Here is a 16,886-nt window from a genome sequence, read left to right as displayed (position 1 = left end):
GGGCGAGAATCACCTAACCACCCCCATCAGCAGAAGCCCTGCTCAAGGATTTCCACTTGTGACTTCCCACCCCCTCCTCCCTTTGCACACACCCCAAAATCAGCTCCATAGGGGGTCAGGAGAACCCCCCAGAACAGCACACGGAGGTGGGAGATCTGCAAGCTGGAGTACTTGTACAGGTGGGACAACTGGAAGCCTACAGTGTTGAATTCCACCCTTCATGCGCACACTTTCACAAATAACGGAGATGGGGTATTGTTGTGTTGCTTCTATTCTTAATTTATCTGCATTAATTTCACTATAGCTAGAAATGTATTTAAGACGCTGCTAGTTGCCTGTGCATTAGCTGTTTGCAAAAACAAAAGGGAATGTGAGAGATTAAATGTAGTGTTGAATGAATCTGTCTCGTGGAGATCATCTTAATAAAACTCATGTAGTGCAAAAACACAAGCATTCCACCAAGAAAAATGCATTAAATGAGTTTGGGTCATATTCAATAAAACAAACAAACCCAGAGTTCTCTGAGCGAAGGAACCTCCTCTGAAGCTGAAAAAATCGACATTTTAAGGCGTTACAGTTTCACAATTTACCTTTTAATTGAATTTGGTCTGCAAGCTTACCACAAAAATAATGTGCTACAGTGTCAGCACTTTTATAATGCTCTAATAGGAAGCAGACTATCTATGACATCTTTGAATAAAAGGGAACACTTTTTTTTAGTGTTCTATTAAACGTGAAAAGATTGCATTTTTTATTTTTTTATTTTTTTAAAAAAACTCTGCTTCAAATGCTGAAAGTTATTTGAGTTTAAAAATCTCAACGCTATTTGAACCAGGAACAGGAACAGGCTATTTATTCTGGGAATTCAACAGCACACTTCCTAGTCGCCCCTACACATACAAGGTGTTTTCCTCCACTGTCCACTGTAAAATGCTGCCGCTGAAACTGATTGTAAAATACAGTCATCAGGACTAGTAGCCTCCATAAACTTGTACAATTTCCCTCCGAAGCCAACCAAGTTAACAGACGTCACTACAATTTGTGGTGACAAATTATACCTGAAGGAGCATCTCCAGGGCCGTCTTACCCATAGGTGCTAGGGGTGCGGGGCACCCAGGTGCCAGGCTCTCAGGGGCGCCAGGCCAAGAGTCCAGGGCCCGAGAGTTGAGTCCGGGGAAGAGCCCACCCATTGGTCGGAGTGCCATGGTGGGTTCTTCTGCTGCAGACGGCTCTGCACCACGAGTTCGGGGGGGACCCAGTCAGCGAGACGCGGATGCGGCTGGCTGGCTCTGCCCTCCTGCCCTCCTGGGACTGGCAACCTGGGGGGGGGATCTTTGCACCCCAGCACCGCATATGCTTAAGACAGCCCTGAGCGTCTCCACCCCCATCTTTCAGCCCAGACACTGAGGTCCAGCTCTGAGGGCCTTCTGGCAGTTCCGTCCCTGTGAGTAGTGAGGCTATAGGGAGCCAGGCAGAGGGCCTTCTCAGTAGGCGCCCGCCCTATGGAATGCCCTCCCGTCAGATGTCAAGGAAATAAACAACCATCTGACTTTCAGAAGACATCTGAAGGCAGCCCTGTTTAGGAAAGTTTTCAATGTTTGATGTTTTAACATGTTTTAATATTCTGTTGGGAGCTGCCCAGAGTATGTATGTATGTATGCCTGCATGCATGCATGAACAAACAAAATAATAATAATAATAATAATAATAATAATAATAATAATAATAATAATAATTTTTATTTTATTTTATTTTATTTTATTTTATTTTTATTACTGCTACTACTCCATAGTTGAACTATGCTTTGGAGAGATGTTCTCCCATTAGTCTCACCTCCATCTCCCGCCATCCAACTTCACTGAAATGACCTCCAGCTTCTTGAGAGGCTCTTAATTTTGTGCACCGATGTCATGCCGCTGCCCTTATTCACCCCATTTTTTCAAAGCTTAAAAGGACCCAAACACCGTAGCATTTGCTCTCAGGGGTGTTTCTCCCCTGAGATCATTCTGGTTGCCCTCCTGAAGCTTTTACAGCTCCACAACATCCTGTCTGAGGAGAGGAAGCCACAATGGCTCATCGTATTACAAGTGCACCCAGAACCAGTCCACCCGTGAGATGCGATAAAGCACAAGAGGCAGCGCACTGCCTACTACACTGCTTCTGGCGCCACCAGAACACCCCTCTCTTGCTGCAAGAGGGAAGCATTCCAGCGTGTGGTGTTGTCACTTGCCTCCACCACCACAGGGACACCAAGGCCACACATGTACACCCTCCAACGTTTTTACGATGAAAACAGAGACAGCCTATTCAATCATGATGATGATGATGATGATTGTGGCGTTCATACGGAGCCCCCGGTCGTCTCACGTACTATTGACCCGTACACCACTAATCCGCTGCCACCAACCAGGTCCTCCCTGATAAATCACTTAGTCTCAGTCAGGTTCTTAAGTTAACAATGAAGATTGTAGTTTATTGCAAACAAAAATAAACTTTAAATGCATTTGAAACGCTGTTCCCCTTTACCCTCCTAGTCTTATTTTATTCTGTCTCTAACTCTTCTACAGTGGTACCCCGCAAGACGAACGCCTCGCAAGACGGAAAACCCGCTAGACGAAAGGGTTTTCCGTTTTGGAGGCGCTTCGCAAAACGAATTTCCCTATGGGCTTCCTTCGCAAGACGAAAGCCCATAGGGAAATCTCCGGGACAGTGGGGAAGCACAGCAGGAAAGCCCTTCTCCCCGCGCCAGCCTTCGGAAGGCTCCTCCGAAGGCTGGCGGTGGGGCAGAAAGCCCTTCTCCCCGCACCAGCCTTCGGAAGGCTCCTCCGAAGGCTGGCGGTGGGGCGGAAAGCCCTTCTCCCCGCGCCAGCCTTCGGAAGGCTCCTCCGAAAGCTGGCGGTGGGGAGAAAAGCCCTTCTCCCCGAGCCAGCCTTCGGAAGGCTCCTCCGAAGGCTGGCGGTGGGGAGAAAAGCCCTTCTCCACACCGCCAGCCTGGCAAGCGGTTTCCATAGGAACGCATTAATTGATTTTCAATGCATTCCTATGGGAAACCGTGCTTCGCAAGACGAAAAACTCGCAAGAAGAAAAAACTTGCGGAACGAATTAATTTCGTCTTGCAAGGCACCACTGTACCTCTCCTCACACAAGAACCAACTGCACTAACTGTCTCTCTAATACCAACTGTCTGCCAACTGCTTTCCCAACTGCCTTTTCCAAAACAACTAAACCTCAGGCTAAGCCCTTTTATAAACAGGTAGGCTCCACATCTGGCTTTTCTATTGGTCTACCTATTAACTCTTTCTCTCCCCCTGTACAGACATTTTCAAACGAATGGGCAAACGCCACAACGATGATGATATTATTATTTATATCTCGCCCATGCCCCAGCCCCTCTGGGCAGCTGCCAACACATACAAAAACATAATAAATGCTGGAAATGTGGAGAAAAAGAAGGAACCTTTTACCACATGTGGTAGACGTGCCCCAAGGTAAAAGACTTCTGGGAAAGGATTTATAATGAATTGAAAAAAGTGTTGAAAAACACATTTACTAAAAAACCAGAAGCATTTTTACTTGGTATAGTGGGGGGTGAAATCCCCAAAAAGGATGTTACTTTTTTCTGTATACCACAACAGCTGTGAGAATATTGTTAGCGAAGAATTGGAAGAAACAAGATTTACCAACTATCAGAGAATGGCAGATGAAGATTATGGACTATATGGAACTTGCTGAACTGACCGGGAGACTCCGAGACCAGAGAGAAGAGACGGTGGAAGAAGACTGGAAGAAGTTTAAGGAATATTTTAAAAAATACGTTCATATTTAAACCTTAGAATAGCTTTGGAAGTGGATATAGGCTGTAGGGTCAGAAGTAGAAGATAGGGTATTTTAAAATAGTATTATTTGTAAGTGATAAAAGTTATTTTAAGTATGATAAAAAGATGGTTAGAAATTACGATATATGTAAACTGCTAAAGATGAAGTAAAATGAAAATCAGATAGGTGGGACTTGGGGAAGTCAACTTAACAATGTTTAGAAAATAATGATAGGACAAGAATTTGTTCTTATTGTTTGTCTTTTCTGTCTGTGTTTTTTATCTGTGTTATAAAATGAATAAAAAAATTTTTGGGGAAAAAACACATATAAAAACATAATAAAACATTAAACTTTTTTAAAAAAAAACCTTCCCTATACAGGGCTGCCTCCAGATGTGTTCTAAAGGTTGCATAGTTACTTATCTCTTTGGCTTGGGGGTCCCATAACTCCACCCCCTCCAACATTTCTCTGATGAAAATGAGGACACCCTAAGGAAAAGCGGGACATTCCAGGATCAAATCAGAAACCGGGACAGCTTCTGTGAATACAGGATTATCCCTGGAGAATAGGGACACTTGGTGGTTTTTGTGCATGTCTCTTGGTGAGTTTGACAAGAGGGGGCTTCTGGCACAGGGCGCTGTGGAATGCCCTCCCCAACCAAGTTTCAGTGAGAGCGGGGGGGGGGCCATCTGGGAGGCAGGAGAAAGCGTATTCCATTTTCGCCTCATGTGGTCAAACGGGACGGGGCGGCCCCTCCTCCAGCCACCAACTGATTGTAGAAGAGCAATCTATCCCAATGAACTCAAATGTAAAATCTGCCTTTTTCCATTCTGTATAATTGGCAAAAGTGTAATTTTAATGTTTTAATGTTGTATTTTAATCTTATTTTTAAGTTGTATTCATTCAACTTGTTTTTATTATTGCTTGTTAGCCACCCTGAGCCCGGCCTTGGCTGGGGAGGGTGGGGTATAAATAAAATGTATTATTGATGTTATTAATATTGGGTGAATATTGGAAAATTAATAAAAATATAGGTTTTGTTTTTTTAATGCCTTTTTCAAAGCAGTCACATACTTTTATATAACTACTCCACCTTACTCACTTTCTCTAAGCCAAATACACCCTCTGTTCCACACACACACACACACACACACACACACACACACACACACACAAACACCACACCATGATTCCCTTTTTGTCTACCTTTCCCAGCTCTTCCGTAAGTGCCACCACGGCCAAAACATAAAACCTTTCCTTACAGAAAACGCCTCAAACCTATCTAATATAATCCCGATCCAGTACACTCAAAATATGTGTTTTTATCATTGGTTGCAGGAAGATGCAGAATGCTCCACCACACAACTGTTGACCTGCCAGGAAGGGGAAAGGAATTCTTCTGCCGTGTCAAATGGAATTCAGCCTGTGCCAAAGAGCAAAATGAGAGGTTGAAAATGAAGCAGATATAGCACCGCCACTGCAGAAACCGTGCATTTGCAGAGATGGATTTCTCTGGAAACACATAAGTTAGTAGTAAGTGAGGTCAGGATAGCTCAGCGAGACTTTATGAACGGCGTCGAAGTACATAAAACTGTTCCTTTAAGGAACTCAACAGCAATATCAATTAGCTTTATTTACAAGTATACTTTAGCTGTCTGTGTTGTCCACTGATATATAACCGCAAGGAATGACTCCACAGGCTTATTCAGTTGCCCTCAGCCTCACCCTTTCAATCTTCTGAAGACAAAAATTCTCCCTTTCTCCTTCCACCCCTCCATGCACACACCTAACACACGCACACATATGGTTTGCGCTTGGGGGCTTAGAAATCGATATACATCACTGCATATTTAAAAGAAGTCTTAAGCAGGGCTTTTTTTCAGCCGGAACTTACTAGAACTCAGTTCCAGCACCTCTCATATGGGTGCCACTGCCATTATAAGAGGACAAGGAGGTGAGTTCCTGGTGAGTTCTGGCATGGTGAGTTTCTAGAAAAATAGAACTGGTCTTAAGAAAGAATTGAAAGCAAGAAATAAAAATAACTTCCTATAGTAGAGTAGAAGTTTCTCACATAGAAACACCACCTGAGGAAAAAGTGCTATATAATCATATTTCTTTCTTTCTTTCTTTCTTTCTTTCTTTCTTTCTTTCTTTCTTTCTTATTTATTTATAAATAATATCTGTTATACAGCATGCTTTGTGGCATGGCTCACCCAGGTAACTCACAATATTATAAAGGTAAGGGACCCCTGGACAGTTAAGTCCAGTCAAAAGCAACTATGGGGTTGTGGCGCTCATCTCGCTTTCAGGACGAGGGAGTCAGTGTTTGTCCACAGACAACTTTCTGGGCCAGCATGACTAAAACACTTCTGGCGCAATGGGACACTGTGACAGAAACCAGAGCACATGGAAATGCTGTTTACCTTACCTTACCTCTATTTATCTAGTTGCACTGGTGTGCTTTCGAACTGCTAGGTTGGCACGGGCTGGCACAGAACAACGGAAGCACACCACCGTTGAGCGGATTCAAACCACTGACCTTCCGATCAGCAAGCCCAAGAGGCTCAGTGGTTTAGACCACTGTGCCACCCGCTCCAGAGTCACAATATTATAAAACACAGTAAACACTACAAGCTATAGTAAGATTGAGGTGTGGAAGTGAGAGCTGGACCAAAAAGAAGACTGATTGCCAAAGAATTGATGCTTTTGAATTATGGTGTTGGAGGAGAGTCTTGAGAGTCTCATGGACTCCAAGAAGATCAAACCTATCCATTCTGAAGGAAATCAGCCCTGAGTGCTCACTGGAAGGACAGATCCTGAAGCTGAGGCTCCAATACATTGGCCATCTCATGAGAAGAGAAGACACCCTGGAAAAGACCCTGATGTTGAGAAAGATTGAGGGCACAAGGAGAAGGGGACGACAGAGGATGAGATGGTTGGACAGTGTTCTCGAAGCTACAAACATGAGCCTGACCAAACTGCGGGAGGCAGTGGAAGACAGGAGTGCCTGGCGTGCTCTGGTCCATTGGGTCACGAGGAGTCGGACACGACTAAACAACAACAACAACAACAACAACAACAACAACATAGTAAGATCTGTGTGGAAAAGCTCTCCCTCTCTCCCTTTGTCATAAGGACTTGCTCCATAACCTTTTCCTTGCAGCTAATTTTTTGTGACACAGGGATCCCATCCTGCAGAGATATGGAAATATGGAAGCTCCTGGACATGCCAAAATCACCTATCATCAGATCAACAAGGTAGCTTTGATTGTGTCCTCAATGTCCAACTGTTGGCCAAACTGGCTGGAGCTGACGGAACAACAATAATCTGGAGGACCTCATAGTCTTCTCCTCTGGTTTGGAAAGAGATCATGTCTAAATCAGCTCCCCAGAACCTATTTTCAGTCTAGGGGACTATCACGGCTCATGGAAAGGAGCAAAAGGTAAAATAACATGCACATGGAATTAAGGAAGATCTTAGCAAGTGCACCTACTAATCTAGACAATTCTCACCAGCATCCTTTTCATTTGAAATGAGCCTGTGCAAAGTTCAAGGTTCTTGTATTAATTTTACAAAGCCCTGAAGAACTTAGGTCCCGGGTAGCTTTTATGGACCACCTGAACCCTTATAACCTAGCTCAATCCTAGATTATCTATAGGAGCCTTGTTGGTTGTGCCCCAAATTGGTACTGACATCAACACAAAAACTTCAGTGTCATCATTGGCCTGCTCAATGGAGATTCAGGGGGCATTTTTTAATGTTAATCTTTCAATCTTTGCCACCAGGATGCTTTAGACAATTAAGAAAAAGGTGGGGGGGGTGTAATAGTTGGCTGGTGATCTGTTTTAACGAGATATAAAAGCTGTCAATAAAAGCTACAGAATGTAGAAAACAGGCAACAGTATAGGAAAATGCTCAAAAAGGTGAAGGCCAAAAGATAATATTAAAAGACAATAGCAACTGCACAACTAAATAACTGAGAGAATACATCCATTAACGCTGAGGAGAAATGCAAGCTTTTAATGAAAATCAGCAATGAAAACTTTGTTTTGTGAAGAATGATTTGCAACACAAAGTCATAGAGAAAGAAAAAAACAAAACTTAAGAGGAAACCTAATGGATGGCAAGGTTGTACTTTATTTACTAATTACTTAATGTTTAATGTTTAATTATGTTTTTATATGCTGGAAGCCGACCAGGGTGGTTGGGGTACCCTGTCAGATGGGAAGGGTACAAATAATAATAAAAATATTATTATTAGTTATCATTATTACTTTGCTACGAGATTATAAAATACACTGACATATACAGCTCTGGTACAACTGATATGCAAAGTCAGATAGGTAGGAGCCTTGAGTGTGTTCTGTTCTTTCTGTTCATCTTTACTAATCATTTAGTCCCATGGCTAAAATTGGGGGGGGGGGCATATAAAATACAGTAGAATCAAGAGTGATGTTGGGTTATCATCTCCTGGTTTCTACCTTTCTAGTGCATGTACTGCATTCCTATGCAACCATGGTTAGCATTATGAGAATGAGCTTTTATAAGCCTCAGGGTGGTGCAATGCAGGTAGGATGTAGTTACTCACCTGCCTTCCAAACACTGAGCATTGCTGCTGGTTCCTAAGGAAGAGAGGGGCAAGACATGGGGAGTGAGCCATGGTGTGGGTGTGACAGTGGAGTCAATCTGCCTGGCTCTCTATTCCTCAGCCCTACCTCTCACCCTCTTGGGATATGGTGATAAGTGTTCAGAAGGCACATGAGCAATCCAACTCCATCTGTGCCACCCCACCCAACTGCTACTGCTTTCTCCCCTTCCGTCTCCTACTCTAGTATGGTCACATGGAGGAGATGGGAATTTTCAACTTCTGTTGCCCATTAACCATGGTTTAGCATATCATCTCAACCCTAAACTATGGTTGATCTGAACTATGAAATCTGAAGGCAACTTGTTCCAACAAAACACATTGGTCTGCAATTGGACGACACAACAAGCTCCTCAATCTAAAATGAAAGATGGCACTTCTGAACTCCTCCTCATGGCTGCGCAAGAGGATGAGGTGCAGGGACACACAAACTCAAGGCTCCCTGAAGTTCATTATTGTAAACGAGGTTCAAGTAAACGAGAAGAGTTTTAAAATATACTCAACACAGTAATCTGGAGGGGGGAAGTGGGTTAGGCTTGTGAGTGATCAAGAACTTAAGAGTGCAGGTGTTAGGAACCTTTGGTCCTCCAGATGTTGTTGAAGTACAGCTCCTATCATTCCTGACCATTGGCCATGCTTGCTGGGGCTGATGGGAGTTGTAAGTTCAGCAGCAACTGCAGGGCCAAAGGTTCCCCACTCCTGTCATAGATCAACCAATCCCAGTGGGCCTTGGCTACAGCAACCCTCGTTTTCTAAGGAACAATTGAGAGCACAGTTTAAGGCAGACACAGTTTTGCCTTCCCCCACACAGGTCATCATATATAGGGCAGGCACATTTGGTTTTGGAAAGCAGGTCTCACAAGCCAAATTGGGGGCCCTGCTGGGCCTTATTGGCCCCACAGGCCACAGCCTCCCCAGTGCTGCACTACATTACAGTGGTACCTCGGGTTAAGAACTTAATTCGTTCTGGAGGTCCGTTCTTAACCTAAAACTGTTCTTAACCTGAAGCACCACTTTAGCTAATGGGGCCTCCCGCTGCCGCCACGCCGCCGCCACGCAATTTCTGTTCTCATCCTGAAGCAAAGTTAACCCAAGGAAAGCTAACCCAAGGAACTATTTCTGGGTTAGCGGAGTCTGTAACCTGAAACGTCTGTAACCTGAAGCGTCTGTGACCCAAGGTACTACTATAAATTATTTGCACATGTGCAGGTTGTAACAGATCCTCCAAGTGTCCCTATTTTCCAGGGACGGTCCTGGAAGTAGGTATACATTTCAGTAAAACCTAGGTATATATGTATTTTGTTTTTCTAGCTTGATCAAAATTATTTATTATTTCATAAAAAGTAGATAGTTAAGAGCTTAGGTGGCTTCAGCAGCAGGCACCTGGCGCTCCCCAGAATTTAGCGCCTGGGTGCCCCGCACCCCTTGCACCCCTGGGTAAAGATGGCCCTGCTTAGGATGTCCCTATTTTCATCAGAGAAATATTGGTGGGTATGGAATAGGACATCCCCAGGGCTTTTTTTCAGCTGGAACTCTGTTCTGGCACCTCTCAGGTGTGTGCTATTGCCATTCTAAGAGAACAAGATAGGCGTCCATGGTGAGTTCCGGCACCTCTTTTTCTAGAAAAATAGCCCTGGACGTCCCTATTTTCATGTTGGAGGGTATGTTGTAAATGTGAAAGCTCTCTTAGATCTTATCCCACACCCTGGTGGACAAAGGCTGCTACTGAAGGTGATTTGGTGTCAGTATCAAACTTGCATCACTGAATTAAGTCAAAGCAATTTAGTGTTAAGATCAGGAGATAAAGGCCTTTGCCTGCTCTTTAGAGATACCTGGACTGGAAAATAGTCTCATAGCTGTGAGCAAAGTAAGTGTTAAGTCAGCAGGTAATGTACAACAACTTTATATACTATTGAAAACTAAGGAGTCTAATCTTAATAACATCTTTTTATAGGTACCGCCCCATGTGACACAAGTGCCACTATAGGTAAAGAGGAAAGTGAAATCATCTTAATGTTTCCAATTCTAAATATTTACACGCCGTTATGCCTGAACCATGGCCAAGGCAGCTAACAACAACAAAATTAATCCGAAGATCAATATACAATTAACAGTGAAAACGTAACAGAGAATCATTCCCTTGTACCTCGGGACGTGGCCACAGAGAGCAATCAGCAAAGCATAAAATTAATAAAAACACCAGAATATCTTTATGATCGGGGATTTATATAAGATGCTATCCCAAGCAACCACGTTTAATTAAAGTTCGTTTTGTAAGCTGGGCATAGCATTTGTGCATATCTCGAAGAAGAGGCTTATTCCTTATTCAAATTCACTTCCCAATTAACAGGCAGGCTCGTAAAATTCTCCTCCATAACTTTGCATATAGTGGTTGAAACAAAAAACACACACACACAGCGCTGGTAATAGCCTTATTAAATTATTATATTGCACTTTACAGCGTTATGCAGATTTCCCTCTCAAATTGACTACAGATTTCTCTCCAACCCATCTCATCACTTACACTCCTGTAACCAATGATTTGCTTGCAGAGAAACTGGTGTTCGGGAGGCGGACAGCTAACACTTCCCTCTCTCCACCCCCTCCCAAATTTATTCTAATACTTTTCATTATGCACTAATTACTCTGACTGGTGATGGTTGAAGGGGAAAATGTGTGTGGCAGCCACAGCTCTTCCCACAACGGCCAGAGGAATTCATATATCACAGCCATTGTATGCAGATGCTACCAGTCTTTTCGTTTGTGTTTTCTCTGAGCCCCGAAGGATTTTCATTTTTTAAGTCGCGGCTGCAATTTTTCATGCTGTCACTTCCAAACATGCATATTGACAAGAATGTCAGGAAGTGGCCTTGCATGCATTTATTTTCTCTCCCACAGCTTTGCAAATAATGAGAAAGATGATTTATCCATTAAGGTGCACACTGATTCATTGCTGAGAATGCGTTTACATTCATGTAATGGCATAATTAGCAGCGGTTGTCGGCAAAGGAGGTGCTTTTACGGCCCATTGTTACTCGGCTAATACTCGACCTTTGGGTCCGGATGTGGGCGGCTCCCATATATCACTCTTTTTTGAATGCTGGTGAGGCATTTTCAAACCAAGTTGGTCGTAAAAGGCTTAATTAAAAGTTGTAAAAGAGCCAGAAGTCTCATTGTTTAGCTTTGGGATTGCCAGTGCAAACAGTTTTGTTGTGTAGTTGTGAGGGTTTGGCAGCAACTTGCCAAAAAACCCAAAACAAAACAAAACCTTCCATTTTCTATCACTTATTCTTCAAATGTAGGGGCTAGACAGAAGAGATATCAAGTTATAAAGCCGTTCATTACCTGCTGTAGAGAGACAGGGCTAGTAAAGCTCTTTCTCTATATGTGATCATCTTTTGCACAGTCCTTATCAGTAAATAAAATTCTTCTTGTTGTTGTTGTTGTTCTTCTTCTTACTATTTACTTATTCCTCAGCCATCTGTCTGGGTTTACAGCCACTCTGGGTAGCTTCCAACAGAATATTAGTACGTTTCCGAGCACAATTCAAAGTGTTGGTGCTGACCTTTAAAGCCCTAAATGGCCTTGGTCCTGTATACCCGAAGGAGCGTCTCCACCCCCATCATCCAGCCCGGACACTGAGGTCCAGCGCCGAGGGCTTTCTGGTGGTTCCCTCGCTGCGAGAAGTGAGGTGACATGGAACCAGGCAGAGGGCCTTCTTGGTAGTGGTGCCTGCCCTGTGGAATGCCCTCCCAGCAGATGCCAAGGCAATAAACAACTATTTTACTTTTAAAAGACAACTGAAGGTGGCCCTGTTTAGGGACGTTTTTATCGTCTGACGCTGTATTATTTTTAATATTCAGTTGGAAGCTGCCCAGAGTGGCTGGGGAAACCCAGCCAGATGGGCAGGGTATAAATAATAAATTATTATATTACTATTATTAGAAATAAGATAAAACTTCAAACATTAAAAACTTCCCTAAGCAGAGCTGCCTTCATTCAGATGTCTTCTAAAAGTCAGATAGCTGTTTATTTCCTTGGCATCTGATGGGAGGGCGTTCCACAGGGCAGGCGCCACTACTGAGAAGGCCCTCTGCCTGGTTCACTGTTGCTACTCTTGCCAAAAGAATCCACTCTTTTAATAACAAACAAAAGAAGAAAATTCTGAAATGCTCTTGATGGCCTCCACAACTGATAGGCCACATATGCACCCCAGCCGCCGTTCAACACATGAAGCAAAGGTGAGAAACATTCTTCCCGTTTTTTTTCAATGGAAAGAAAATGGAAGCAGAAGGTAACTTGGCCTCCTTCAGATGTTTTGGACTACAATTCCCATCAATCCCACCTATGTGCTGTAAATAAAGGCAAGATATAAAAAAAAATATGCAATGAATCAATCAATGCATCTTTCAGTGGGACTCTGAATATTTGCCTCCAATAAATATCAGGAAGGAGTAGGTCAGTGCGGAATTGTAGAATGGCCAGACTTCAAGTCTCAGAGAACTCTCAGCTTTCGCAGGACTCAGCGCAAATTGACTTAGAACTTGTGTATGGACCCTGTTCAGCAAGGACTTTGCAGGACTCAGTCTGGTACCACAGTACCTCTGTGTGTGGTACCAGACTGAGAAAAGCCTTCATATAACCCATGGGCAGGCAAACTAAGGCCTGCCGGCCGGATCTGCCCAATCGCCTTCTCAATCCGGCCCGCGGACGGTTCGGGAATCAGCGTGTTTTCACATGAGTAGAATGTGTGCTTTTATTTAAAATGCATCTCTGGGTTATTTGTGGGGCATAGGAATTCATTCATATATTTTTTTCAAACTATAGTCCGGCCTCCCACAAGGTCTGAGGGACAGTGGACCGGCCCCCACTGAAAAAGTTTGCTGACCCCTGACCTGTATACAATATGTAAATATTGTGTGTGCTACTAAAGCAACTCCACTTAAATCAGCAACTGTTTCTTGTGGGTGAGTGTAACAGCTTGCTGAAGCTCGTGTGGCACAAAATTTATAGGTGGCCAAAGACAATAAAAAACTCCAACATACATTCTTTCAGACAGTTCTGCTTCTTCAGAAATTTGCTTACTGCTTTATAAACGTTGGTCAGTAGTCTTAAATAGAGGTAACACTTTGTCAAGCTTGTGAATTTGTCATAGTGGACCTACTTGCCTACCTGGTTTTGCTGATAAACTGAAGGGGTTTTTTATTATATATAAAAAAAGATTCAGGTGCCCTTTGTTTGAGCTGCTTGCATATTCATAACTTGCTGCAAATTGGTAATGTTTTAGCTACAAACATTTCCAAGACCTAGAACAGTTTGCAGTGGGCTTCCGGAAATATTTGATGGACACTACCCTAACAAACTACAGCTTCACAATCTAATCACTGTGGAAAAAAATTTCCTATGAAGCTGCAGAAAGCTTTCAACTTCACTGGCAGAGTTGAATCTGCAAACAATCCGTTTGTATTGTGAAGCGGTTAGCTCTCAAAGAAAACTGTTAATCACTTCGCAAAGCCCAGTAGACTTAGTGCCCACCCTTTCATGAATCATTTGATCAGCCAAAGCCATTTTCTTCCAACATTCAACATGATGCAGCTGCTCATTATCAAGTAAAATACCTTGAGAGAAAGAGGAAAAGCGGAACAGAGGTTTAGATGGAACTTAAAATGATTCCTGTTAGTTTCAGTCCTTTACTCCTTTTGAGGCACGCAAAAGGTGTATTCTGGGGTGGAACAAATATACATGTAATTAGAAATGTAGGAACTGTTAGAGACTCAAATTCGTTTTGTACTCCTGGCTGTCTTTATATATATATATGCATCTATATAAAAGTACAGACTCAGTCCATTAAATCTTCACCGTCTTTGCCATATTGTACTTTCAGGTACAAGACAGGCATAAATATTTAAAGATATTCTAGCATTAATTTTAAGGTTTGCGAAGTACTTGAGAGATTTCTGGGGCTATCAATCTATGCCTAATATAAAGTATCATGAAAAACTCTTGTACCTGCAGCTATGAATATGCACTCATAATAAGTATATGGTCAAGAGAGCAAGACAAGCAGGCATATTTCTTGAACAGAGGCAGAGGAGGGAAAAATACTGAAGTGGACTCTTCTCTCCCTTGAGGACCTCACATTTCATGTGTATGTATTTCTTCCTCCTATTAGCATTCCTGAGCCATGAAAGCCTTTTTTTCTCTTCCTTTATTATAACTAAAATTCTCCCCTGGAGAATATAGTGGGAGGACTGCAGTTGGTTAACTCCAATTATTTCTAGGACGGAGGCGATGCAGGTGAAATAGCAAGGACCTATTTGGAAGATGAAGTGACCGGCCTGAAATCACAAAGCAAAGTCAATGGTCTTTGGAGTTCGCCAAGAATGCCATAACTGCTCATTCTCTGGCAGCCCGGTCCTAAGGGTCCATTTTCACCCCGGCAATGCAAACACAGTAGCTTCCCTTGCAGCAGTTTAAGTGATGCCCTGTGCTTTGTAAATGGAGTTGAAGTATCAAGTTACAGAGTATGCAAATCTCTTGGTCCTGAAGGGTCCAAGCGACTCTCATAATGACACATATCTTCATCTCTGCTTCATATTCCTAAGGGTGTAGCTTAGGCAATTTTAGACTCTGGCCTTAATGGTCTTCAGAGCGGGGAGGGAGCATATTTTTAAGATGGTCTTGTGTACTATTTCCATTTGGTGGTGGCTGGTGCCCATTGGGAATGGTAAGGCGGAAGAGAGGAAAGTCAATGGAGCCAGAGCCAATTCATTCTCATTTTGCCCCCGTTCTCTTTCGCTGCTGAGTTCGACAAAGGAAAAACAGGCTAAGGAAGAGGAAGCAGAGAGCCCAAGCCACCACTGTCCTGGAATGGATGGAAATAATGGAGGCAAGTGGGCTTGAGGGAACCAAGACCGTGTTTCATGGGGCAGTGCATAATGGACCAGCTTCCTGCTTCACAGGAAGTAAGCAGTAAGCCAGTCTGTTGCATTTGGGGGGGCTGTTAAAGGGGCTTCACAGCCACATATATGACACCCCAGAAGCAAGGGAATATGTCATCATTTATGTAAATATACAAAGAGGAATTGATAAATCAACAGCTGATGGATAATGGGAAGGTGGAAAAAAAAGTATTGTAAATTGAATATAAGGAATGAAATGTGAATTAGAAATAAATATGATTATCAAGCAGCAACAGGGGAAAGTAGGGACACATCTGGAACCAAGAGTGGGAAGTCAACTTTCCTGAAAAACTTGTATTAAATTGATATGATTTGGCACTGATTTATTAATTTTTTTGAAAACTAATAAATATGATTTGGCAAAAAAGATGAGAAGTTAGCAATTCAGTGTACAACATAAAAACTTCAGGCAATGCACTAAAACACGTGCACATCTAAGGAACAATAAAAACTGGCGTACCATACGAAAGGCTCACAAAAGTTTTAGCAAGCAAAATATCAGTATAGCTAGTGATTGAAACATCAGTACTGCGCCTGTCAAGTATCCAGGAAGAGATCATTTCACATGGTGGATACCATCACTGGGAAAGCGCCCCTCCCCCTCCCCCCCCCCCCCGGGTCTTAAGTGGATTTTCATTTTATTTTTCATTTTATTATATATCTACATTTGCCTCTGCACATACAAATTAGCATATGGACATTTTGTGGAAATCTACATTCTCCTTTGTCTATTTGTTTTAGAAGGTTTTCAGTGTGGCAACCTCCCTGCTGCCTCAACCCTCTTCCAGCCGGTAAGTCACAGCAACCCACCTACTAGGTCTTTTTCTGATCAGAAAGTGTGGGCAGCCAGGGAGGCTGCCAAGTCCTGGGGAAAGGCTTAACAGAAAGAGAAAGAAAAACACAACCACCACCCTTGGCCACCTCACAATTATAAGGTAAGCTCAACTCCACACCCAAATTGATAATAATAAATCCTAGAGTGTCCTGAAAATGAGAGACAAAAACAGAAGCCTCTTTTCTGAGGAAGAAAAGAGACTGAAGGATTGGTTCGGACTCTGAGGCTGGAATCCTATGCTGCTTACCTGGGAGTAAGCTACACTGAAATCAATGGGGGTTTCTTCTGAATAGACGTCTAGAGGATTGAACTATTAATCAATCACCCGAAAGGCAGTAAGTCAACTTTCTCACATGAAGCCCTAAGGCCTCTTGCATAGATTGCCCACTCAATGACGGCTGTAGTTCTGCTTTAAAAAAAAATGCAGAAAGGCTAATTTAGGTATTGAGCAGGGCATTATTCCTCCTCACTTCAATGCTTGTCTTTGGCATTTTACAGATCATACCTTTCTTCTAAACCCCTGGGCAGGTTCCCCACCCAACCCCGGCACCAAAGAAACCCACCCACCCACTAAAACTATTTTACAGCATTTCTATATTTCGTGATTTATGCACCACTGCATACTC

General features: G+C 43.0%; 1 long non-coding RNA gene across 1 annotated transcript; it reads left to right on the top strand.

The window, feature by feature from the left end:
- The first annotated feature begins 3,135 nt into the window (after window positions 1–3,135).
- LOC310696009 lies at window positions 3,136–5,429 on the top strand. The gene is made up of 2 exons (XR_014520385.1): window positions 3,136–3,253; window positions 5,156–5,429. It is a non-coding gene; the product is annotated as an uncharacterized lncRNA (long non-coding RNA).
- Window positions 5,430–16,886: the final 11,457 nt, after the last annotated feature.

The sequence above is a fragment of the Podarcis liolepis genome, assembly GCF_965112155.1.
Source record: "Podarcis liolepis genome assembly, chromosome: 2".
In the NCBI taxonomy this organism is placed as follows: domain Eukaryota; kingdom Metazoa; phylum Chordata; class Lepidosauria; order Squamata; family Lacertidae; genus Podarcis; species Podarcis liolepis.
The sequence above is the reverse complement of the archived record's forward strand: the minus strand, read 5'-3'. Positions and strand labels throughout refer to the sequence as shown.